Source organism: Eleginops maclovinus, chromosome 21, assembly GCF_036324505.1.
Source record: "Eleginops maclovinus isolate JMC-PN-2008 ecotype Puerto Natales chromosome 21, JC_Emac_rtc_rv5, whole genome shotgun sequence".
NCBI classification, from domain to species: Eukaryota; Metazoa; Chordata; class Actinopteri; order Perciformes; family Eleginopidae; genus Eleginops; species Eleginops maclovinus.
In genome coordinates, this window is record NC_086369.1 from 10,392,107 (window position 1) to 10,418,875 (window position 26,769).

At 44.9% G+C, this 26,769-nt stretch overlaps 1 long non-coding RNA gene and 3 other non-coding genes across 4 annotated transcripts; 2 read left to right on the top strand and 2 right to left on the bottom strand.

Annotated features, from left to right (window-relative positions):
• The first annotated feature begins 10,401 nt into the window (after positions 1–10,401).
• LOC134883762 (uncharacterized) lies at positions 10,402–11,744 on the top strand. The gene is made up of 3 exons (XR_010168327.1): positions 10,402–10,530; positions 10,799–11,056; positions 11,223–11,744. It is a non-coding gene; the product is annotated as an uncharacterized LOC134883762 (long non-coding RNA).
• Positions 11,745–13,152: 1,408 nt separating this feature from the next.
• trnas-aga (transfer RNA serine (anticodon AGA)) lies at positions 13,153–13,234 on the top strand. Its single transcript has one exon. It is a non-coding gene; the product is annotated as a tRNA-Ser (tRNA).
• An 8,840-nt stretch (positions 13,235–22,074) lies between these two features.
• Positions 22,075–22,156, bottom strand: trnas-aga (transfer RNA serine (anticodon AGA)). Its single transcript has one exon. It is a non-coding gene; the product is annotated as a tRNA-Ser (tRNA).
• A 933-nt stretch (positions 22,157–23,089) lies between these two features.
• On the bottom strand, positions 23,090–23,162 carry trnav-aac (transfer RNA valine (anticodon AAC)). The gene has a single exon. It is a non-coding gene; the product is annotated as a tRNA-Val (tRNA).
• Positions 23,163–26,769: the final 3,607 nt, after the last annotated feature.

Sequence of the window (26,769 nt, forward strand, 5' to 3'; positions counted from 1 at the left end):
CACCGAAAATGGAGACTGCAAAGGGCAGCACTTGAAGACCAGGCGCGTGTGGCAAGAAGGGAGCCACCAAAAAAGCGGCACATCAAAGAGGGGTACCATTATCAGTGTGGAACATGTGATAAGTGCAAAAACAAAAGCACTGGCCATACCCAGATTAAGGGAAAGTGGTACTGTCCAGCATCCGGACAGACCATTGCAGAATGGAAAAAAACTCTTGAAAAGCAGTAAAGCTTATAAAGCTGCAACGACTACTCAAACGATCGATTTGTCGATGGACAAACAATTAATCGCCAACTATGTATATAATACTGTTATTATTGTATGTACCTTATTGTATAGAGCTTGTATTATTGTATATAACTATTTGTAATGTCTAGAACATTATTTTTGTATAAAAACAGTTTTTTAAAGCGGTTTGATGGTATTCCTGAAAGAATAAAAAAAAGGTAAATTTACCTGTGAATTTGTTATCGTGCAACTAACTTTTGTGAAAGGTTGAAAGTGAAAAGACTTGTGTTGAAAATATCAGTTTATTGGTGTGGAAGTCCTATGAAATCTCTTTTTTTCTTTTCCCCCTTCTTCCCTTCTCTTTCCTTTCTTTCCCCCACCGTAGCAGTCCCTTTTGCCCCTTTTTGATGGTATTCCATTTTTGATGGAATGTCGTGTTTGGCCTGCTAACTCAATTCCTAACAACTCCTAACAAGTCCTAACAAATGCGAGCAAGTCCTACCAATTCCTAACACTTTACCGACCCAAGTCCAAACAGTCCTAACAGACCAATGAAAAGAGCAGTGACATGTCACGTGACAGGGGACAAAGACAACTGTCCCGCCTACTCGGACAGTGGCAGAAAGAGAAGAAACACAACGAAAGCGGTATTTACGAGGAAACTATTATTAACTTTATTATTTAGGCATTTTCAAAATAGTATTTATTTGCACGCCAGGCTTGAAAATGATATTGACATTGCCACCATAGTTGTCCGCTTGTCTTGTCCCGCTGTCAACGTTAGCTAACGCTACATAACGTTAGTAATAGTAACATGTGTCTCTTGTGAGTCCAAAAACCTCATGAAAGTGCATCAGTAAATTGAGTATTTTACATCTTAACACTGTGTCTGTTTATATACAGTGGTATGCAAAAGTTTGGGCACCCCTCTGAGATTTCATGACAATTTGCTTTTCCTTTATAATAGAAGATCACAGCAACAACATTTGTTTTCCTACAAAGATGTAGACGTTTTAGTGTTTTCCAGACCAAAATTCTTAGGGTAGCATTACATAGTTTTATTATAATAAAATAAAATGCAAAAAATGGGATGTGCAAAAGTTTGGGCACCCTTATAAATAGCATTCATTTCAACACCTGTACGGATTTATAGCTGACAGGTTGCTGCACAAAATTGCTTTGATTAGCTCATTACACCTTCAATTACAAAGACAGGTGGAACCAATCATGAAAAAGGCTATTTAACATAGGTAATAGCTGGCTGTGCCTGGCCTAGGTTCTTTCTTAGGGAGTGGCAAGATGGGGACCTCAAAACAACTCTCCACTGACCTGAAAGCTAAAATAATCCAACATTATAAATTAGGAGAAGGGTACAAAAAATTATCTGACAGGTTTAAACTGTCTGTCTCCACAGTCAGAAACGTAGTTGTGAAATGGAAGGCCACAGGAACAGTCCGTGTGAAGGAAAGATGTGGTAGGCCGACAAAAATAGGGGAAAGGCACAGGCGAAGGATGGTGAAAATGGTCACAGAGAAGCCACAGACCACCTCCAGAGAACTACAACAACATCTGGCTGCTGATGGTGTAGTTGTTCACCGTTCCACAATCCAGCGTACTTTGCACCAGGAAGAGCTCATTGGAAGGGTGATGTGCAAAAAGCCTTTCCTGAGTGTTAATCACAAGAAGAGTCGCATGAGGTATGCAAAAGCACATCTGGACAAGCCAGAAGCATTTTGGAACAAAATACTGTGGTCAGATGAGACCAAGATTGAGTTATTTGGTCATAACATGAACAGGTATGCATGGCGAAAAAAACACACTGCATTCAATGAAAAGAACTTGTTGCCCACTGTAAAATTTGGTGGAGGATCTATCATGTTATGGGGCTGTGTGGCTAGCACAGGTACTGGAAAACTTGTTAAAGTTGAGGGCCACATGAATTCCTTACAGTACCAGGAGATTCTTGACAAGAATGTTCTAGAGTCAGTCACAAAGTTGAAGCTACGCCGGGGTTGGATTTTTCAGCAGGACAATGATCCTAAGCACCGATCAAAATCCACCAAGGAATTCATGCAGAAGCACAGGTACAATGTTCTGGAATGGCCATCCCAGTCCCCAGACCTTAACATCATTGAAAATGTATGGATTTATTTGAAGAAGGCTGTCCATGCACGGAGGCCAAGAAACCTGACTGAACTGGAGACGTTTTGTGTGGAAGAATGGGCCAAAATACCACCTGCCAGGCTTAAGGGACTTGTCTGTGGCTACAGGAGGCGTCTACAGGCCGTTATTGCAGCAAAAGGAGGCAATACTAAATATTAATGGAATTATTTCTTAGGGGTGCCCAAATTTATGCACATGCCTATTTTTGTTTGAATGCACATAAACATGTTTCTGTTTGACCAATAAAAGTTATTTCACTACTGAGATGTTTCTGTTACCATAAGGTATAACATATGTTAAAATGAAGTTGCTGCTTCAAAAGCTCAGCAAGTGACAAACTGATGCAGTGGTTTTCCTAAGGGGTGCCCAAACTTTTGCATACCACTGTATATCTTTTGTATGTATATTTATCTTCTTTCACTGAGTGGTCTGACATTTACCCTGATATTTGATATTTGCAGAAATGACAAAGACAGGTAAACCTGACGCATATTGGACAGGTATCCTGTACCAGTATGCCCAGGGAAAGTACCGGTTTACCACAGGTAAGAAACCGGGGTCCAGGAAATGGAAGGCTGTCATGCAGAGCATTAACGCCTGTCCATTGACTCCTATATATAACTTTCAAGTCCGTGAGTATGACATCTTCGGCAAAAGAATCCTCTGCAAATGTGGATATCATAAGGTGAGTAATGATTATATTTAATTTAGATAATTTAGTTAAACCTGTGCTGTTGTTACTTGCCATGAGCCATGGTGTATTAGATTCTCCAATCGGCATAAATATCTGTGCAGGAAAATGCATTATTTCCCCATTAGTTGTGCTTGGATTGCTTTGCAATTGTTAACAACAACGTTAAAAATGTATTTTCAGACCTAATGAAAAAGTAAACTATTTTTTTTCAGTCACCTGAGCTGGCAGGTTCTTCACAGAGTCTGCAAACAGAGGCACAGAGCAGCTCAAGTGCAGGGATGCCACCGTCAGACCCAGGCACACAGAGCAGTTCAAGTGCAGGGAGGATGCAGTCAGACAGGGCAGATAAAGTGCTCTCTTTGTAGCAAGGACATTTTTGTTGAACAGTTTTCTGAACATTTGTCTGACTTTCATGTAGAGGAATGTTGTGAGCAGTCTGGAAAAAAAACCAAGGGTGCAGTTGAGCTGTTCCACCATATTGAAGAATGCCATCTTTCAGGCACCAGCAGAATGAGTGGGGATCCACCACGACAAACCCCTCCACCACCACCACCACCACCACCACCAAAACCACCTCCTCCTCCTCTTCCTCCCACATCTCCATATGTTGTCCACCTGAGGCTGTCGGAGGTAAATTGGCTCAGTTTTCTCCCCAAACAATTCATGCGGGTCATCAAGCCAGCCGACCGGGAGTGGATTGCCCAGTGTCTTTACAACCACAGTGGACAGCTTAAGCAACAGTTTTCCCAAAACTGGTTCCATCCACCCAATCCGCCAAAGCCGACAACTGCTCCACCTGATCCCATGACCTACTTCAGGCGGCGGATGTTTCTGTGGGCACCGATGTGGGGTATTCCGCTGAAGTGCCCTCAGTGCAGCAACAAGATGCACCACTCTGGGATCTACCCGCAGGTACGGGAAGTCGTCGACCTTGACTCCAGGTACTACTTGGTTGGTGGGGACTATCCTCGGTGCAGTAAGTGCATGATCCCTGTCTGTCCTTGGAGTACAGATTTGTTGAGTCAGTTGGATCCTGCCACAGAAACAGGTTCCCTGCTGTTCTCACCACACAGCTGGCTCTGGACAGGAAGTGTGTGACCATGCTCAAACCACGAACTGCAGGAAACAGCTCCAGTTACCTGCAACAAGCAATGGAGTAAGTTCACAGCGAGGAGTGGGCAAGGCGCTCCATTGAATACCTGTCTGACTGAGAGCTTCACAAAAGGAGGAGTACCATGACCCAATGTGAGGAATCAGTCTATCAGCGGCCACCACCCTTTTGCCCCCTACTTCTCACACAGTGGTTTGAGACGGTCCATGGCAAGGAGATCCTAGGTCAACTAAATGAGATGAAAGGTGTCATCACTTCGACATATGGCAGGATCTTAAAGCTTGACTCCATAAAAAAGCCAGTACCAACAGCTGCCTGTAAGCTTTCAGTCATAATGAAATTGAAATTACAACTATATGCATTCATTTAGACCTTGTTGTTCATTTGTACAGGTGCACCCCCGGTTCTTGTGTGGTTTCGTCCGTGGAAGACCAAAGTGAAACTAGACATTTTCCATTTCATGCGGCGCTTCACCACTGGTCTCACAACAGAACACCATCCTCTCTATGGCACTTTCTGCTCCAAGTTGTCCAGCTGCATTTTCGAGTGGGACCAGGATGACATTGGTCATCTGAAGGAAGATGAAAGGTCTGAGCTTAAGAAGAAGCATGCTGGTCATGCTCCTTCAGAAGCTCAAGTTATGGCCAGAACTCATGGGGTAGAGGAGAGCCGCAGCCTAATCCAAGGCCTTTTGAACTCCATGTGGGATTTAACGGACACCTCAGGTTTACCCTTGATGGCACGTGTGTGGGAGGTGCAACAGAAGCACTTGCCATGCATTCAGGATCCCCCAGGACTCGAGCTGTATACAAAACTCTCAGGGTTAGTCAAGGGTAACAAGGTCTTGGATGTGTTGAGGTGTGGCAGAGGGTCGTCTTCGGTGGAAAGCTTCCATCGCCACCAGTGCATCTTTATCCCAGGAAATGGACATTGTATGTCTTTTACATGTCTGCTGTTGAATTATAGTCATAAGAACAATTCTCAAGTTTCTGAGAGAAGATTGCACACATGTGGGGGAAGTGTATCATCGCTTAATAAGTGCAACTAATATTTCAATAATTATAAACATTTTGTTTTTTCAAGGATGGAGATCTAATGCGATGCACACCCAGATGTACATGCTTGAGGGTGGGTCCAGGTGGAATCTCAACCGAGCACGTGCAGCTGTGGATGTGAGTGGTGCGTCACACACGAGGATGTACGATGTGCGACTGATGTCGAGCTTAAACGTCCTCAGCAACCGAGTCCTCCGTAGTGCACTGCTACCACAGTTCAATCCTCCTGGGAGACCAACTGGTAAGATGCTCCAGGAGACGCCATTCTCCTTGTGACTACTCCTTTTTAGTCCAACACATTCAACAAATGAAGTTTTCTTTCCAGTGCAAACTTCTCCATTCATCTGAATTTTCTGCCAAAACCCAGAGAGCTCCCTTCTGCCCCTGTGGAACATCGACATGTCATCATGGAATTCCCGGAGCCTGAAAATCGTGAGGGCGAGGCAGTGATACGCCGGCGCCACAGTGTCCGAACTGGCTCAGCACAGCATTGTCCTCCTGAGTGGTACAATGCATGGCCTGGTTCTCCTGCCTCATCCTTGTATGCGCAGGCTCATCATCCACCAGCCCCATCTCCTGCCTCATGGCCGTACCATATGCCAGCAGCCCCATCTCCTGCCTCATCCTCGTACACGCAGGGTCTTCTTCCACCAGACCCATCTCCTGCCTCATGGCCGTACCATATGCCAGCAGCCCCATCTCCTGCCTCATCCTCGTACACGCAGGGTCTCTTCCACCAGACCCACCTCTTGCCTCATCCTCGTACACGCAGGGTCTTCTTCCACCAGCCCCATCTCTTGCCTCATCCTCGCAGCTGCTACCAACAACTCCTGTATCACCACTGGCAACAGCATCGTCATCTGATCAGTCATCAGCCCTCTTAAATTGGCACCGAAAATGGAGACTGCAAAGGGCAGCACTTGAAGACCAGGAGCGTGTGGCAAGAGGGGAGCCACCAAAAAAGCGGCACATCAAAGAGGGGTACCATTATCAGTGTGGAACATGTGGTAAGTGCAAAAACAAAAGCACTGGCCATACCCAGATTAAGGGAAAGTGGTACTGTCCAGCATCCGGACAGACCATTGCAGAATGGAAAAAAACTCTCGAAAAGCAGTAAAGCTTATGAAGCTGCAACGACTACTCAAACGATCGATTTGTCGATGGACAAACAATTAATCGGCAACTATGTATATAATACTGTTATTATTGTATGTACCTTATTGTATAGAGCTTTTATTATTGTATATAACTATTTGTAATGTCTAGAACATTATTTTTGTATAAAAACAGTTTTTTAAAGTGGTTTGATGGTATTCCTGAAAGAATAAAAAAAAGGTAAATTTACCTGTGAATTTGTTATCGTGCAACTAACTTTTGTGAAAGGTTGAAAGTGAAAAGACTTGTGTTGAAAATATCAGTTATTGGTGTGGAAGTCCTATGAAATCTTTTTTTCTTTTTCCCCCTTCTTCCCTTCTCTTTCCTTTCTTTCCCCCACCGTAGCAGTCCCTTTTGCCCCATTTTTTGTCGTGGAATGTCGTGTTTGGCCTGCTAACTCAATTCCTTACAACTCCTAACAAATGCGAGCAAGTCCTACCAATTCTTAACACTTTACCGACCCAAGTCCAAACAGTCCTAACAGACCAATGAAAAAAACAGTGACCTGTCACGTGACAGGGACGAAGACAACTGTCCCGCCTACTCGGACAGTGGCAGAAAGAGAAGAAACTATTATTAACTTTATTATTTAGGAATTTTCAAAATAGTATTTATTTGCACGCCAGGCTTGAAAATGATATTGACATTGCCACCATAGTTGTCCGCTTGTCTTGTCCCGCTGTCAACGTTAGCTAACGCTACATAACGTTAGTAATAGTAACATGTGTCTCTTGTGAGTCCAAAAACCTCATGAAAGTGCATCAGTAAATAGAGTATTTTACATCTTAACACTGTGTCCGTTTATATATATCTTTTGTATGTATATTTATCTTCTTTCACTGAGTGGTCTGACATTTACCCTGATATTTGATATTTGCAGAAATGACAAAGACGGGTAAACCTGACGCATATTGGACAGGTATCCTGTACCAGTATGCCCAGGGAAAGTACCGGTTTACCACAGGTAAGAAACCGGGGTCCAGGAAATGGAAGGCTGTCATGCAGCGCATTAACGCCTGTCCATTGACTCCTATATATAACTTTCAAGTCCGTGAGTATGACATCTTCGGCAAAAGAATCCTCTGCAAATGTGGATATCATAAGGTGAGTAATGATTATATTTAATTTAGATAATTTAGTTAAACCTGTGCTGGTGTTGCTTGCCATGAGCCATGGTGTATTAGATTCTCCAATCGGCATAAATATCTGTGCAGGGAAATGCATTATTTCCCCATTAGCTGTGATTGGATTGCTTTGCAATTGTTAACAACAATGTTAAAAACGTATTTCAGACCTAATGAAAAAGTAAACTATTTTTTTTCAGTCGCCTGAGCTGGCAGGTTCTTCACAGAGTCTGCAAACAGAGGCACAGAGCAGCTCAAGTGCAGGGATGCCACCGTCAGACCCGCCACACAGAGCAGCTCAAGTGCAGGGAGGATGCAGACAGTCCCCGCCACACAGAGCAGCTCAAGTGCAGGGAGGATGCAGACAGTCCCCGCCACACAGAGCAGCTCAAGTGCAGGGAGGATGCAGACAGTCCCCGCCACACAGAGCAGCTCAACTGCAGGGAGTCCACCAGCTCAGAGCATGTCAAGCAGTCAGACAGGGCAGATAAAGTGCTCTCTTTGTAGCAAGGACATTTTTGTTGAACAGTTTTCTGAACATTTGTCTGACTTTCATGTAGACGAATGTTGTGAGCAGTGTGGAAAAAAAAACCAAGGGTGCAGTTGAGCTGTTCCACCATATTGAAGAATGCCATCTTTCAGGCACCAGCAGAATGAGTGGGGATCCACCACGACAAACCCCTCCACCACCACCACCACCACAACAACCTCCTCCACCACGACAACTTCATCCACCACGGCAACCAAAACCACCTCCTCCTCCTCTTCCTCCCACATCTCCATATGTTGTCCACCTGAGACTGTCTGAGGTAAATTGGCTCAGTTTTCTCCCCAAACAATTCATGCGGGTCATCAAGCCAGCCGACCGGGAGTGGATTGCCCAGTGTCTTCACGACCACACTGGACAGCTTAAGCAACAGTTTTCCCAAAACTGGTTCCATCCACCCAATCCGCCAAAGCAGACAACTGCTCCACCTGATCCCATGACCTACTTCAGGCGGCGGATGTTTCTGTGGGCACCGATGCGGATGTGGGGTATTCCGCTGAAGTGCCCTCAGTGCAGCAACAAGAGGCACCACTCCGGGATCTACCCGAAGGTACGGGAAGTCATCGACCTTGACTCCAAGTACTACTTGGTTGGTGGGGACTATCCTCGGTGCAGTAAGTGCATGATCCCTGTCTGTCCTTGGAGTACAGATTTGTTGAGTCAGTTGGATCCTGCCCACAGAAACAGGTTCCCTGCTGTTCTCACCACACAGCTGGCTCTGGACAGGAAGTGTGTGACCATGCTCAAACCACGAACTGCAGGAAACAGCTCCAGTTACCTGCAACAAGCAATGGAGGAAGTTCGCAGCGAGGAGTGGGCAAGGCGCTCCATTGAATACCTGTCTGACTGTGAGCTCCACAAAAGGAGGAGTACCATGACCCAATGTGAGGAATCAGTCTATCAGCGGCCAACACCTTTTTGCCCCCTACCTCTCGCACAGTGGTTTGAGACGGTCCATGGCAACGAGATCCTGGGTCATCTGGATGAGATGAAAGGTGTCATCACTTCGACATATGGCAGGATCTTAAAGCTTGACTCCACAAAAAAGGTGCAGGAACATCTTTGTAAACTTTTTTCAAATCTCTGTTTTCATTGCTGGTCATGGATTATACTTGATTATGTTGTTATACTGATGTTTGTTGTTATTTATATAGATCACAAAGGAAATCGCTGGTGGCATTGCAGACACAGCTACATGGATGACAAACGTCAGTAACAAATGTGGTGAGGTACTGAACTGTGTCCTAACCACTGGTGAGGGAGCTGGTCTAGAGGACTTGTGTCAAGGCATCGTCAAACGCTACCAGGACGGTGGTGAGCCAGAGCCAGATGTCATTTATGTTGACCGAGATTGCTGCAGCGAGACAGGTATGTGGCCTTCAGAATGTTTGTGTAGTAATGTATTATTTATTACAGGAACAAAACTTAGTTATTTATTAGTTATTTTATTACTGTACTGCCAATTGCACTATGCGTAGTAGTTACTGTAAACTATTTCATATTTGTAATACAGCTCTTACTGTTGATACATTTAGTTATACTTAGTTTGTACTTAGTTATTCTAGTTTATATTTAATTATATTCAGTGTATATTTCTCCTTCCTTCTTTGTATTGAACTGTTGCACCTTCATTTCCCTGGGGATACAGAAAGTCTCTTGATATATTTGCACTCTTCCCACTTTGTATTGCAACCACTGCACAGCAATTTCCATCAGGGTAAATAAAGTCTTATTATTTTTTCTGATACCCAAATAAAACCAACATTCAAGTTGTTGGAATGAGGTACTTTATTCTATATGATAGGTTGCCACCATACTTGCCACTCCTTGGAGTGTCATCGGTCACTCACTGCAAAAACCAGCCTAGATGCTTTGTCTGTCGGTCAGCCAGTACCAACTGCTGCCTGTAAGCTTTCAGTCATAATGGAATTGGAATTATAACTATATGCATTAATTCAGACCTTGTTGTTCATTTGTACAGGTGCACCCCCGGTTCTTGTGTGGTTTCGTCCGTGGAAGACCAAAGTGAAACTAGACATTTTCCATTTCATGCGGCGCTTCACCACTGGTCTCACAACAGAACACCGTCCTCTCTATGGCACTTTCTGCTCCAAGTTGTCCAGCTGCATTTTCGAGTGGGATCAGGATGACATTGGTCATCTGAAGGAAGCGAAAAGGTCTGAGCTTAAGAAGACTGAGCCGATGTGACATAAGAGGTGTTCCTGGATGGGAGGCGATTGATTCATTGGCAGAGTACCGAGTTGACCTCAACCGCACAATCACTGCGCTGTCAACCGCAGAGACAGCTGAGATTGTGCGGTTGTATGGTATTATGTCTGCCATGGACAAGGCTCCCTCCAAATACAGCCTGAAAAGCAAGAAGAATTGCCTGGGCCGTGGAGAGCGTCAAGGAAACGCAGTGGCTCTGCACCTGGTCAGCAAGCTGCTGAAAGGTGAACTGACCTATAGTGGATGCACACATTACATAATTCACATGTATTATAATTGTAATTTCATGTTACACTTGAGCAATGTCACACAAGCAAAGTTATGTTGTTCTGTATGTCCTCACAGCATTTTAGACTCTTTAGTAACAGATTCAGACAGGCGAACTGTCAAATCGTGAAGTGGCATTATACTGTGTATCGTGATTCATAAAATGCCTCAATAACTGGAACTGTGTGTTTGTATAATATTGATCACATTGTCTTTTTCCTTCAGACTATTCATGACCCATGGCCAGGCTGCCCAGAGACCTGATAAAAACAGGGTATCGGAATGCGTTTCCCTGAGGCTCTGGAAGGAGTACGAGCTGGCAAGGAACAGGCCAAAAGACTGCAAGGGGAAAACCTTGCCAGTTGCGCAGTCAATGGTGAAGACATACTGCCACATAAAACAGCTGCTCGAAGACAGCCTGGTGATACAGGACAAGACCAACTTGGTCCTGGTTACTATAAACAACACCACAGTGTCTTCTTGGTAAGATACATTTTTGGCTTGCTACATTCACTTTTAACAGCTGCATCGGAGAAATGTATACATATACTTTTATAATTTTAACATAACATAAAATGACTTTGATCAACTAAAACCTTTTGCATTTGTGCTTGTATGAAATTAAAACATTTTAACATATTTTTCCCAGGCTGCATGAGAGGCAGAAAAGGACAGGTCGGGACTCATTGCTCCAAGGAGTACAGCTTCCCCAGAAGGTCTCTGCAGCAAAAGATTTTCTGCCAAAACCCAGAGAGCTCCCTTCTGCCCCTGTGGAACATCGACATGTCATCATGGAATTCCCGGAGCCTGAAAATCGTGAGGGCGAGGCAGTGATACGCCGGCGCCACAGTGTCCGAACTGGCTCAGCACAGCATTGTCCTCCTGAGTGGTACAATGCATGGCCTGGTTCTCCTGCCTCATCCTTGTATGCGCAGGCTCATCATCCACCAGCCCCATCTCCTGCCTCATGGCCGTACCATATGCCAGCAGCCCCATCTCCTACCTCATCCTCGTACACGCAGGTTCTTCTTCCACCAGCCCCATCTCTTGCCTCATCCTCGTACACGCAGGGTCTTCTTCCACCAGCCCCACCTCTTGCCTCATCCTCTTACACGCAGGATCTTCTTCCACCAGCCCCATCTCCTGCCTCATGGCCGTACCATATGCCAGCAGCCCCATCTCCTGCCTCATCCTCGTACACGCAGGGTCTTCTTCAACCAGCCCCATCTCTTGCCTAATCCTCGCAGCTGCTACCAACAACTCCTGTATCAGCACTGGCAACAGCATCGTCATCTGATCAGTCATCAGTCCTCTTAAATCGGCACCGAAAATGGAGACTGCAAAGGGCAGCACTTGAAGACCAGGAGCGTGTGGCAAGAGGGGAGCCACCAAAAAAGCGGCACATCAAAGAGGGGTACCATTATCAGTGTGGAACATGTGGTAAGTGCAAAAACAAAAGCACTGGCCATACCCAGATTAAGGGAAAGTGGTACTGTCCAGCATCCGGACAGACCATTGCAGAATGGAAAAAAACTCTTGAAAAGCAGTAAAGCTTATAAAGCTGCAACGACTACTCAAACGATCGATTTGTCGATGGACAAACAATTAATCGGCAACTATGTATATAATACTTTTATTATTGTATATACCTTATTGTATAGAGCTTGTATTATTGTATATAACTATTTGTATTGTCTAGAACATTATTCTTGTATAAAAACAGTTTTTTAAAGTGGTTTGATGGTATTCCTGAAAGAATAAAAAAAAAGGTAAATTTACCTGTGAATTTGTTATTGTGCAACTAACTTTTGTGAAAGGTTGAAAGTGAAAAGACTTGTGTTGAAAATATCAGTTTATTGGTGTGGAAGTCCTATGAAATCTTTTTTTCCCCCTTCTTCCCTTCCCTTTCCTTTCTTTCCCCCACCGTAGCAGTCCCTTTTGCCCCATTTTACGTGAAGCGGTTAAGGCGATGGACTAGAAATCTATTGGGGTCTCCCCGCGCAGGTTCAAATCCTGCCGTCAACGTGATAAGATTTATTTGCTCAAAAGCCTAAAGGCTGATTCATGGTCTTATATGAAAGCCACGGAGAGCCCTCTCCGTCGTCGGAGAAACTCCCTGTATCCTGCATGCGTCGGCCAAAATTCTTCACTATACGTTGAGGAGACGGACACTGAAAGGGTTGTGATTGGTAAGTTAACTAGTTGTTAACATTATGAAGGCGAGCTTCCAACTTTTTACACATCGCCAGTGCCATAACAGAGACACCTGGCCATTGTTCACTGTGTGGAAAGGAGCCGGAAGGTAAACAATCAACGATATTCACGTTAGACGTTGTGAGATTAGGTCATTTTGCGTAACGATGCCTATTGATCGGCAAGTGAATTGCATTGGGTATCCGACATCCCCACGGAGAACTTTGTGTGTTTTTGAGGAGGACAGCATCAACACAAACACATGCAAGCATGGAATTAACTTTGGTCCAAGCAGTTGAGTGGCGATCACACAAGTCAGTGTGTGTTGCTGTTATTGTATTGACAGGGTGTGCCTTTTTCGTGCGCAGAAAAAATAGCAGTATCTGGTTGACGTGGCCGAGTGGTTAAGGCGATGGACTAGAAATCCATTGGGGTCTCCCCGCGCAGGTTCAAATCCTGCCGTCAACGTGATAAGATTTAATTGCTCAAAAGCCTAAAGGCTGATTCATGGTCGTATATGAAAGCCACGGAGAGCCCTCTCCGTCGTCGGAGAAACTCCCCGTATCCTTGCGGAGACTGACGGAGAATGAAAGGGTTGTGATTGGTAGGTAGATGTTAAGTGAAGACACTCCCCGTATCCCTGGTAGCAGTATCTGGTTGAGGTGGCCGAGTGGTTAAGGCGATGGACTAGAAATCCATCGGGATCTCCCGGTGTTCGGGTTTTTAGAATTCGGCCCTCTGAAAAGGCTTGACAGGAAGCACACTGAAGCAATAACTCGTGTTTTTATCCTCGGTCTTGTTTTATTTTACTATAAAATGACCACAGGTGACCACAGGTCATAAATCTGAAATGATCAAACCACATACAACAGGTTACCTAAAATAATATTAATGAAATTGCTTACAATAATAAAAGCTTAATGCTAGCAAGACCTAGCTCAGCGCTAGCCTGGAATGCTAATAGTGTCAGACTATTATGCTAACTGGAGCTAGCCACGAGCGCTAAATAACACTCTCTCAAGACTGCCTAACAGTGCGGCAAACATCAACACATTATATCTATAAACTACACATCATTAGCAGGCTATTTCCCAGCTAGCTGCAGCTTACCAATGGCCACGTGCTTCTGTTGAATTCTGGTTACAACTGCCATCATCGATAAGACCAGAAGCCACACAGACTTTTCAAAATAAACCGAAACAGGAGGGGGTCGAGACTGGTGTCACTGGACCCGGCTTGATCTGCCCAAACAGGAGGGGGTCGAGACTGGTGTCACTGGACCCGGCTTGATCTGCTGATGTGATTCATGTCTGGGTTTTCCCTCAACTCCTCTCCAAAGTGGAGATATCGGCTAAAGCAACCAGGCCAAGGTTCAAGCACTATATCTTCCATAGATCAAGGGGAGTTTCATTAGGTTAATAGGACCTTGAAATCCCTCCGAGCACAGCAAGCTAGCACAGCGAGCTAGCACAGGGACCCCGCACAGGGTACAAACGGCAAAGCGAGCTAGCACTTATTGAACTCGGCCGAGTGTCCGTTTTTAACTTATCATGTCATTTGTATTAATAAATCCTGTTAAATTGAGATGAGAAGTCTCTTGGATTGTTTCAGATCATATGATTATAGAAATTACTTAAAGTGTGAAAGTAAAAGGGACTGAAATAGACGCTGAAAAATAAAAAAAGACGCTCAAAGAAAAGAGTTGTGTTCTTCACACTATGTAGTTTTGAGCAGTATCTGCAATATAAATTAATAAATAATGTTGGTCTGTTTGGACATTTGTTAATACAATTGTATTCATGTGTGATGATGCAAGACCATATAAGTCCATCTCCTCGCTCTGTGTCAGGTTTAGGCCGCTGATGGCATTTAGAAAGGAACGTTTCCATGCTTTGTAGCTTTGGGGTTTGTCATTGAATTGAAGCAAGCCCGTAGCCACAAGCTCGTGGCGGGCTAGATATCTGACAAAGTCATTTATGTGTGAGAAGCCGTCATTGGAGTCTGGTGGTATGGCATGGCGTGCAGGAGGTGGCGGGGTGTTGTGATTTGGTCTGAAGTGGGGCACAGGAGTGGCATGCTCACCGCTGGACTTGATGTGAGGCAGACGACCGTCTTCATGCGACCCGTTGAATGGCTCCTGGATGTCCTCGTGTGCGCTGATGTAAGGCAGTTGTGAGACAAGACGATGTGAAGCAGTACTGTACTGATGATAGAAGGGACTGGCTTCAGGCGTTAGTGGTGGAGGTGACACATTGTTGTTGACCGGCGCTGTCTTTGCTTGTGTCACCGTTATCACATGACTGGAATATTGAATCCCTTTCTTTATGTTGATCAAGCACATACTGCTTTGTGCGTTGTGAGGCTTCTAAAGGAACAGAGTCTATGTTCAGGTCACAACTATGTCTCTCACTTTTTACATCAGCAGCAACTTCAAGTGTCTCTGCTTCAGCAATGGCTGCTGCAGCCTCTCTTTTATGTTTAAGCATTTCAATTGACACTTCCAACTTAGCTTGTTGTAGCCTCAGATTAGCTTCCTCCTCAGCATAGCATAGACGTGCCTTGGCTGCTTCTGCTCTCGCTCTTGCTCTGACTGCTGCCGACCCCGCTGATGACGAACCGGATCTCACCGAGCGCCACGCTTGCAAACGTGTCCTTAACGTTGCGCTGTGTGGGTTCTCCTTCACCACAGAACACCACCCTCTTTATGGCACCTTTTGTGCCAAGCTTTCCTCCTGCATTTTTGAACCAGGAGGACCAGGAGGATGTGCAACACCTGAAGGAGGCCGAGAGAGCAGAGTGGAAGAGCAGCCACAGCGGACATACTCCCACTGAGGAACAGCTCATGGCCACCATCAGCCCAGGGGAACTGAAGAGACACTGCAGGAGGAGGATGCATGGAGTGGACGAGATACGTTCATGATTTCAGGGCTACTGGAATCAGTGTGGGGGCTGACAGACACCACAGGGCTGCGTCTGGTGAGCAATGACAGCATGCACCACGTGTGGGAAGTGCAGCAGAAGCACCTGGAGTGCCTCCAGTACCCTGCAGGTGTTGCACTGTACACAAAGGTGGGGACACTCCAGAAGGGCGGCAAAGAGCTGGACATCCTTAGGTGTGGTAGGGGGTCTTCCTCCTTGGAGAGCTTTCACCGACACCAGTGTGCTTTTGTTCCAGGTACATTCGCATCAAAACATACTGTATTGTTTGTCTTTTTTTAATGTTCTTTTCTGTTATGACAGAGAATGTGTTGTAATTATTCAAAATAACACAATTACCTCTGTCGGGTATTCATATGTATTCACTTTACAATAATGGTTGACTGAACAGAGTATTTTGTTTCTTAGGCTGGCGGTGCAATGCTGTACATATGCAGATGTACATGCTGGAGGGGGCATCAAGATAGAACATGGGCCGGGCCAAGGATGCATTAGATGTGGCGGGGGCCTCGACCCTCCGAAGCTTTGATGTACGCTTGATGTCCCACCTCAACAACTTAAGCCAGCGTGTCCATGGTTGTGCTCTGGTGCCAGAGTTCACCCCACCCGGGAAACCTACTGGAAAGAGAGATCTCAGAGCAACACTGGTTGTAGATTAACTACCTCCAAAATAAACAGCAGGACCTCGGATATGAAAACAAAGGCTTCTTTATGTAGAGAAATCAGCAGCGACCATTACACGTTCAGCAAACACCAACAAAACATATAATCAACAGTTCCATGTATGCGAGTCATTTTTCGTATACGCGGCACTACTTTCATCCTAAGGAAAACGCGCGTAACTCTTGTTTTAGCCGCTAAGCATTCTGGTAGTTCAGTTTCTTAACCCTTTGTTAGGCAATAGAACAGAAAACATATCTCAAATCAATATCAATCAGATAGAATACAACAAGTTATAATGATTTCTAACTCTCCTTTTAACTGTAAATAGTAATACAACCTTTAGCAGCTTTCTATGCATTAAATCAATAAACAGATTAAATCATTAATCTTATAACTAAGCTATTAAGTTACAACATTCTCCCCCCGATGAACTACTCTGGTCATCTAAATCTCCAGACAATACAGTAACTGAATAGGTCTCCTCAACAAAGTCCCTGATGTAGTGCGAACTGAGCACGACCTAACAAGACCATCTCGGCCTGGAAACAGTTCTTTGATTCTTCCCAGTTTCCAGGTTTGTCTGGGTGTGTGATCTTCTCTAATGAGTACGACGTCACCCACTTTCAGTGGGGTGGGTGTCGGTGTGTCACAGCAGTGTGCTGACTTCAAGTCTAGTAGGTAATCTTTGCGCCAGGCATTCCAGAAGCTGGTTGTGAGTCTCTGCCTGTACTTCCATCTTCGTGTGATCTCTGCCTTGTTAGCAGTTGGGTGCTGTGTTTCAGCTGGGAATGGCTTGGGTGGTAGAGAGGTCAGTCGTTTACCCACCAGGAAGTGAGCTTGAGTCAGTGGCTGTGGCTCATCCACTTCATTATGCACAAAGGTCAGAGGCCTAGAGTTTATTGTAGCCTCAACCTCTGTCAGGACTGTGCACATTTCTTCGAAGTTGAGTGAAGCTCTTCCAAGAACTTTCTTCAGGCATGTTTTTACTGATCGGACGAGCCTCTCCCAGAATCCGCCCCACCAGGCTGCTGGCTCAGCGATGAATCTCCAAGTGATTCCCCTTTCTGAGAAGAACTGCAGCAGTTCAGGGTCTTTGATGGCTTTCCACAGCTCTTTCAAGTCCTGATCAGCTCTCTTGAACGTTCTTGCGTTGTCTGAGTAGATTACCTTGCATAATCCTCTTCTAGCAATGAATCTTTTCAGCGCTAACAGGAATGTCTCTGTTGACTGATCTGAGACTAGCTCCAAGTGTACGGCTCTGGTTACCGCACAGGTGAATAGCGTGATGTATGACTTTTTTACAGAATCCTCCGCTTTCACATAAAGCGGTCCTGCAAAATCCACACCTGTGACTTCGAATGGTGGGGATTCAGTTATTCTGTCCTTTGGTAAAGGTGCAGTGATCTGCCTTCCAGCCTTTGCCTTGAATCTTTTGCAGATTGTGCATCTTGCCACAACACTCTTGACCAGCTGCCTTGCGCGCATGATCCAGTATCTCTCCCTAACTTGTACGAGGGTGTCTCTCAGTCCTGGATGCATCACCTTCTCATGACAGTACTGTATGAGCATTTCTGAATATTTATGCTTGCTGGGCAGGATCCATGGGTGCTGCTCTCTGAATGTGAAGTCAGACTGCTGCAGCCTTCCTCCCACACTGAGCAGTTCATGTTCATCCAGGAATGGCTTGAGTTCTTGAATCTTACAGTCACTGAGGCCCTTTCCTATCTTTAGTTGTTTGATCTCTTGACTGAAACTCTGTTGTTGTGTTATCTTGATCCAGTACCTTTCGGCCTCGAAGAGCTCGTCAGCAGTCAGTTCTCCTCTTGTCTTTGGTTTTGTTTGAGCATTTGCTATGAATCTCTTTATCCAGGCTGTCACTCTGAAGACTCTTTTCAGTTTGCTGTATCTGGCTAGCTCCAGCACTGGTTCAGTGAGGTCTACGTCATTTGCAGCAAGCTGTACAGTGACTTGGTGACTCGACTTGAGTTCTGTGTTCGCCCTTTCTGGAACATAATCATCATCAGTCTCCTCTGACTGATCGGCTGATGTCACAATGCTGGGACCATTCCACCATAGATGGCTATGTTTCAAGTTTTCAACAGTTTGTCCTCTGGTGGGGAGGTCAGCTGGATTTATCTTTCCTGCGATGTGTGACCATGACTCTGGGTTGGTCAGTGACTGGATCTCGATCACTCTATTTGCGACAAACTGTTTCCACTTCTGAGCAGAGCTGCAGATCCAATGCAGCGTAATCATAGAATCTGTCCACATTCTTATCTGAATTGGTTCCATTTTCAGAGTCATCATCAAGTTGTTTGCTAGTCTCGCTCCGATCACAGCTCCCATGAGCTCTAGGCGTGGCAGTGTCATTTTCTTGAGAGGGGCCACCCTGGATTTGGACGCGACTAGGCTCATTGTAGGTTCTCCGTCTTGAGTTTCACCTTGCAGGTAGGCTACAGCACTGTAAGCTCTTTCACTGGCGTCACAGAACACATGTAGTTTCAGGGCATGCTTGTTCTCTGACTGCGTGTCTGTTCGGTACCACCTTGGTATGGCGAGTTGGTGTAGCTGGGGTAGTTCTAAACACCACTGTTGCCATTCTCGAGTCAGATCGGGTGGTAGCTCCTCATCCCGGGAGAGTCCTCTCTCCCACATTTCTTGAAACATGCACTTGATTCTGATGGTGAAGGGAGTCCGGAACCCAAGCGGGTCATAGATACGTGCGGATGACTGTAGAACGCTCCTCTTTGTGTTCTTCTTTTGCTTTAGAATGCTCACTAGCGGTCTGAGGTCAAAGGTGAAGTCATCGGTCTCTGGTCTCCACACTAAGCCTAACACCTTCAGCACCGCTCCGTGTGTCTCTGGCGCCAGTTTGTGGTCTGTTGTGCTCTCCTCCCATTTCCTCTTCAGCTCAGGAGAGTTGGTCATCCACTTGCAGAGGTCCATGCCTGCGGTTGACAGCATTTGCTTAGCGGTGGTTGTTACATAGTAAGCCTCTTCCACAGTGCGTGAGCTTGCAATAAAGTCATCAACATAGAGTGACTCTCTTATTGTCTCTACAACTTGTGGCTGTTCGGTTTCATAATTTTGCAGATGCTTTCTGATTGTAGCGGCGAGTAAGAAGGGACTTGGGGAGGCTCCAAACACCACTCTTGTCATCCTCAGCATCCGCAGCCTTTCATCCTGTTCTCCATTTGGTGGGCCCGAGAGCCACAGGAACCTCACTGCGTCTGTCTTTCTCGGCGAGGGATATCTGCAGAAACGCCTTTTTTATGTCTGCCATGAAGGCGATCTCATGTTTTCTGAACCTAATCAGGACGCTGAGAATATCCGGATTTAGGTTTGGTCCTGTGAGTAAACAGTCATTGAGAGATGGATAGCCATCTTCATGGGACGACGCATCAAATACCACTCTCAATTTTGTGGTCACCTTGTCCTTTCGGAGAACTGCGTGGTGAGGTAAGTAGTATTTCACATTGTCTGCATTTGCGTTGTCCTTTGGCACATCCTCTGCAATGTTCTGTTGTAAGTAGTCCTCCACTACTTCATTGTATCTGCTGTACAATGTAACATCTTTCTTTAGTCTTCTCTTCAGACCTTCAAACCTCTTTTTGGCAACTCTGTAGTTGTCTTGGAGTTCTGCTCTTTCTGGTTTCCATGGCAACTCCACGTGGTATCGTCCATTTTTGAAGGTTGTCGTTCTTTCGAACATCTGCAGAGCCTCTTCTTCTGCTGGGTTCTGTGTTTTGTCACTTGTGATACCCAGAGACTCAATTTCCCAGAATGCATTCAGTTGCTTGGAGACAAGTGTGTCTTCATCAAGTGGTATGAACATGCAGGCAGCCTCTGCGACACTTGACATGGACACTGGTCCCTGCACAGACCATCCAAAGGTGCTCTCCAATGCAACCAATGTCTCTGTGAGTCTCTCCACTCTTCCTGATACTATTTGCCAATAGTAGTCTGCTCCTATCAGGATGGAGAGCTCAGGATCACCGTCATCGCCGGGGAAGTCTGCTAGTTGCAGTCTACTTTTCTTAAGCTCATGTTGAATCTGGTCACCAGGAACCTTCATCACAGCTGAGCACACCTGTGGGGTTTCTACAGCTTCTATTTCAATTCTCTGCTGACTGTCCCAGACATTCTCCATGATTACCTTAACTGTGTTGCGTTGTGACCTTGTGGGGACAGAGGAGCCAAACGTGTGAAGAGTGAGTGTCTCTTGTCTGATTACTGGTAACTTCAGGCTCTTCACTAGGTTTTCATGGATGAAGCTTCTCTGACTGCCTCCATCGAGTAAGCAGCGAGCTATTTTTCTGCCTGATGGACCTTGCACCCACGCCTTAGCAGTTTGGAGCAGCACAGTGTTCTGTCCATCTGTTTTCATCCTCACTGAATGAGGAATGACTGAGGAAACAACAGCATCTTCAGTAACAGTGTGGGGCTGCACCTCATTTCTCTCACCCGTGCACACAGCAATGTGATGTCTTCTTCCACATTTTTCACATGACACATCCTTCATCTTGCAGAATCTTGCAATGTGTTTCCGTCCTAAACACACAAAGCATCTTCCCATTTTCTTGAGTTTGTCTTTGCGTTCAGGAACGTTGTGATCTGGGCAATGTTCAGATTTATGTTCTGCACTGTCACAGAACAAACAGTTGTATGTCTTCTGGCTGGCTGTGTGCAGTGCAGCAGCAGATTGCATGCTAGGTCCTTTCATTTTCACTTCATTGAATGAACGTGACTGCTTCCATGGCTTGTTTTCTGCTTTATGTTCTGTTCTATATGAATTTGTCATTTGCAGTGCTCTTTCCCTGCTCTGAACCTCCTTCTGTAGGAATGTGACTATTTCAGCAACCTTCCATTCATCATCCACTCCCCTCTGACGACTTTATACTGGTTACAGGCGAGCGCATAGCGGTGGAGTATTTATTGGCCCAGACCAACAGAGGTGACCTGCTGGCTCCATCGCAGGTCCCTGAAATATCTTGGTAAATGCTGCCACCTTCAGATCAGGCTTTGAAGCAAGCAACTCCACCTCAGAGCTTAATGCTCACACACATGCAAAGAGCAGGCCTGATGTAGGAAAAAACACTTTTCAATCACTTGGGTTCATCTGAGGCAAAATCAGCACAAGACTGGATACTGCCCATGCCCTAACTTAACAACAATACAAAAGTAATGTTGTAGAGACATTTGTGATTTTTAAAAAACATTTAAGTGCTCTTTTGGATGACATACTATAAACAAGTAACAGGAACCAGTTGGCCAATTTTTATCTTATATTGGATAATTAGTATTAACTGCTTCATCCCCTGCTTGGACTTCAAATGTCCTATAGCAACCAAACAATAAAAAAGCCCAACCAAAGAGAATGGAAGATGTCATAATTAACAGAAAATGACATGTATGTGAGGCGAACATGATAACCACTACAGAAACTGAAGGAAAAGGACATTGGCACATGCTCGGGAATATGCAACATTCATGTTTGACTGCAAACGTTTTACATTCTCAGTGCCAGGTTAATTTCCCTGTTGCAAAGCGGAGCCTGACTCCACCGCTGTATTTTCCCATTCACCGGCCTGTCCCTGTATCATTGTTGCCACTTAGGCACTTCTAGGTCATTTAATTTCGTTACACAAATAAACTGAGAATTTCACCATGATTTTGACTGAGGCATTTGAGCAATGAAAAGGTTTCCACGTTGTCGGCAGGATTCGAACCTGCGCGGGGAGACCCCAATGGATTTCTAGTCCATCGCCTTAACCACTCGGCCACGACAACCAGATACTGTTATTTTGTCTGTGGACGAAAAATGCACACCCTGTCAATAACACACACTGACTTGTGTGATCGCCAATCAACTGCTTGGAACAAAGTTAATTCCATGCTTGCAAACGCATCACCACTACCGAGGTATGCTGTTTTGGATCAAGAAAAACTTCACAATTGTGTTGGAGCTGTGTGTGGTCAATCAGTCGTGTGTGAGCACACAGCTCTGAGGGGCTCCGGTGTTGATGATTAGCGTTGAGGATGTGGTGTTTCCCACCCGCACTGGCTGAGGTCTGGCCATCAGGAAGTTCAGGATCCCAGAACTTGATGAAGAGCTTGGAGTGATCCAAGATAAAAATAGCTGCAACTGGAGGTGTAGGAAGAACAGCTGGTAAAAAACGACCTACTGTTTGAATGCGTAAATTGACAAGTTTATAATATCACTGACCCCCCCCCCCCCCATCTAACACACAGATGGATCTGACACTCTGGCCTGCAAGAGTCCAGATGTAAAGCACTGGTTTGACGGTACACCTCTATTTACAGGCTATGTGTTAAACATATGCAAAGTAACCTGTTCTAATTTATTCATTCTTTGCTGTGACATGTAAGGTTAACCTGAGTATTTTAACTGCTTAGATAACAAAATACAATTGATCGATCTCCTAGTACTGTCACTGTGTAGTGTAAAGTTGGAACAAAACAGCCTGAAAAGGCGACCGTCTGTTAAAAGGAATACAAACACGCCGTTTTTTAATATTGTGTATTAAACTCTGTCTTTTCTTAAATATATACAAGGACAGAATGGTCCACGGGGTAACGGACTTCACCTTCATAGGCTGGGGACAGCTCAGTCACAGCCCCCCCCCCGTGGATCCTCCCCTGTGTCCGTTGTTATTTTATGGGATTAAGTAAGAAATTGAGTTGGACATCAAATGAAAAAACTGTTTCCGCCCGGTCTCGAACCGGGGACCTTTCGCGTGTTAGGCGAACGTGATAACCACTACACTACGGAAACTTGCTAACAGCTCCCCTAGTGGTTATTTAACATATATAGGCACACCCGGCCAGATTTTAAACCCCCAGACGATCTTCTGCTTGGTCCATTCTAGCTTTTTTGAAAAATGGCGGTCTTTGTGGATTGTAGGAATTGAAAACCGGGGGAAAGCGAAATGACGTTTGTTGTTTTAGCGGAACAATCACAGCCCTTATGGCTGCGTCCCCTCGACGCAACGTTACAATTTTTGGGAGGTGCACGCAGCGATGCAAGGAGGGCCTGCAACGGCTCCGTAAGGTACCTTGCGTTGCGTCGACGTTGAACCATAAATCGGCCTTAAGGCTTAACTCCCTTAACTTTTACCATTCATTCTCTATGGTAGTTCTTAACACTACGGGTGTAATATATTTCTGGCCACATGCAGTATTTTGGGGGCGCTCTTTCCTTTGCAAGGTGACCCAAAATGATTGATGTGCATTTGTGGGGAGGGGGATACTAGGAATTTCCTCAGATAACATACCCATTCTGGTTTTTTGGGTAGTCTATTAGCATTATATAGATAACTTGCCAGCAAACGCTAGCATTACATGCCACCCACATTACTTCCATGCTAACAGTAACACATCACTAACTTCACAAGAATTCATACCTAAAGCATATTGAATCATTCACGCAGAGACACTTATCACTCACGCTTACGCTAGACGCCATGTTGAAATTGAATTGCAATATAAATCTTACACTTAGTAAGTAATTGGTTGTGAGCTGAATATACATATATATACAATATATGTTGGCGTACCTTGCATCACTGCATGAACCCTTATGGCACAACACAAATGAATATATTTGGTCACTAAACCTTACTCTGATTACTTGCTCTGAATAGAGTCAACATAGTCCGGAGACCTCATCAAGGCATGTATATTTATATTTTATTAAAGTTATTATGGAGATATTCAAGCCTGCATAACCACGGAGCGCCGTCAGAGCTAATCGTTCACAAGCGCAGCTGTGAAGTGCTGCTGTTGCTTGTTTGAAAGGATATGTAACCGCTGTCATTTAACTCTCTCCAGCCAGAAAAGGCACAACAGAAAAGTAAGTAAACGTCCGAACACCAAAGCGCATCAGAACCGCTTTACAATTTGTTTGAATGCAATCGCTATTGTATTACAAAACAATATGAACATGTACGAGAGACGATAAACAGTTCATATTCATGAAATACGGACAGTTCGATATGTTCAAACAAGCAATTTTATCATCGTATCTAACAGTTATTTACTGATGTGAAATCATGCTCCCTCTTTCTTTAGGGAGATGTGTGTGTTCTGCACTGGCGTAAAGTATACCCCCGCAGCCCCCGCGAGGCGGGGGGGCCCCGGCCCCCCTCATATGAGAACGGGCCCCCTACCTCTATACCCCAAAGCGGCCGCCGACAGCATGTTAGATTTCTACTAGAGCGGCCGCGGCCGGCCGCAATTTTGAAAGACACTACATGAAATAATACTGCGCCAGTGGATACATGAACAACTTACTTTTATTTTGAAACCCGGAAATTGGGTGTGTTGTCATTGACTTTTCTGAAGTATTTCTTAGCTAAACCTCGCTACTGACTGTGACTGATCGCCTGAAGATTACAGTGTTTCAGATGCCGTCGTGGCTAGCAATCAGAGCAGACACATCTCTTCTCACAGGATGAGACCGTATTTTTGTGCACCAATGATGACAAATCATCACGTTTGTATGGCAGTGATGTAAGAAAAGTCTAAATAAAAAATACCTATTCAAAATAGTAATATTAGTATCCTCCTGTTTGCTCTGACTAGCTAAAGTCTTCGTATGTCGCAGAAGTGTTGGTTTATAACTAGCACAGCCTCATCGTTCTCTAAATTGGTAAGACATCGCCAGATCAACGACATTTGAATGGATTGTAAACCCATGGCACTTTTATGTTCAGAGATATGTAACATTTAATTATTGGTCTGTATGGGACGTTCAAAAAAGCTTATTTTCGCGTTACCGCTTATGGAAATGTCTGTCACTTCGTGACTTTCGCAACCTCCAAAGCAAGCTCCCGCGTCTGTGGGTGAAAGCTATTTTGTGCACAAGTAACAACGATGGTAATCAGATGTGTTTTCTGTTTATGAAAGTCTGAAGAAACGTATTTTAAAATGTTTTATCGTTCGTCATCTCACTTTTCATGCCTAGTTTGCCAGCAAACTTGCTAGCTTGTCTTGTATTTACTTGTCTTAGACTGAGGTAATATTAGTCTGATGAGTTCGAGGTTGATACTAGCTAGCTATTGAATGCATCAGCCTCATCGCTTACTAAACTGATCATATTTAGATAAATGTATAGATAAACATGTATAGTTAAAAAAAACTGTGAAAATGAGTCACTGTTTCATTCTCACTTCTAATTATTCTTCGTTTGTGTCTACTAGTACAAGTTATTCAAATACTCTCCATTCTTTTTTTTTAGCTGTAAGCTCATTGTAAAAGCAGTAGCTGTGTTGTATACAGCTTTCCCGGGCCGCTAGGGGGGGCCCGTGTTCGTCTCCCGATATGATTCAATGCACGAAATATGCGATCTAATATTACGCGCCATTTCACCGCAGAAATGAAGCGCACCAGAGAAAAAAGTGGTGCTCAAAAGCGACAAAACAAAAAGAAAAGAGATGAATTTACATCCACACTGCCCAAAATTTCATCTGTTTTTGGGAGAGTGCAGCCTAACTCTCCACTTCAGGATGCACAATCAGGTAGGGTCGTGGAAAAAAAAAACTAGCGCAGTTACAGTAAAACGAGGCAGTGGCCTGAGGCAGCCTCTAGCCTCCACTAGCCTCCATGCAAGCTAAGCATCAAAGTTACGTTTTGTATTGAAAAGAAGTAAATAACATGTGACAATTAAACAAAGAGAAAAAAATACTTAAGTAAAACGTCTAATTGTTTCTCTCATTTAAAACGCAAGGGAATTGGATTTTCATCCATCCGTCCAGAAATGTCTTAAGCTAACATGTAGGCCCCTACAGCTCCCTCGTAGGCGTCTGTGTTAAAAACTTGCGGAGAATTTGTGACATGGCCGTGAGAACCCAAAATAAGTTCTGAAATGCAATCGGACTCTTCAAAGGGTTAGCAGCAGACGAGGAGGGAGGGATCGCTGCGCATCAGACAGACGCTGAAATCACAGGCGCATGCCCTTCTGCATCGGATGAGGAAGATGCCGTGCATCGGGTGGCTGCTGATGGCAGAGATAGGCATACCGCAGGTGAGGCTCTGGCTGTGCCGTTGACTCTTCTTCATAAAGACAAAGCATCAAAGTTGTTGTTTTTTATTATTGAAAAGCAGTAAATAGCCTGTGGCAATTAAATAAAGAGCCTGAAAAGACGCTGAAATCACAGGTGCATCGGATGAGGGAGGAGATGCCGTGCATCAGATGGCTGCTGATGACAGAGATGCGTGTACCGCAGCCGCAGGTGAGGAAGATGTCTCTGGATGTGCCGTTGACTCTTCTTCAACTGAGGGAGAGACCATTACGGGGCCTGAAGAAGAAATCCGGGACAGCGAGAATGTTGGGAGTGGGACTTCTTCTGATCTTGAATGCGCTGTTGATAGGCCTTCTGATC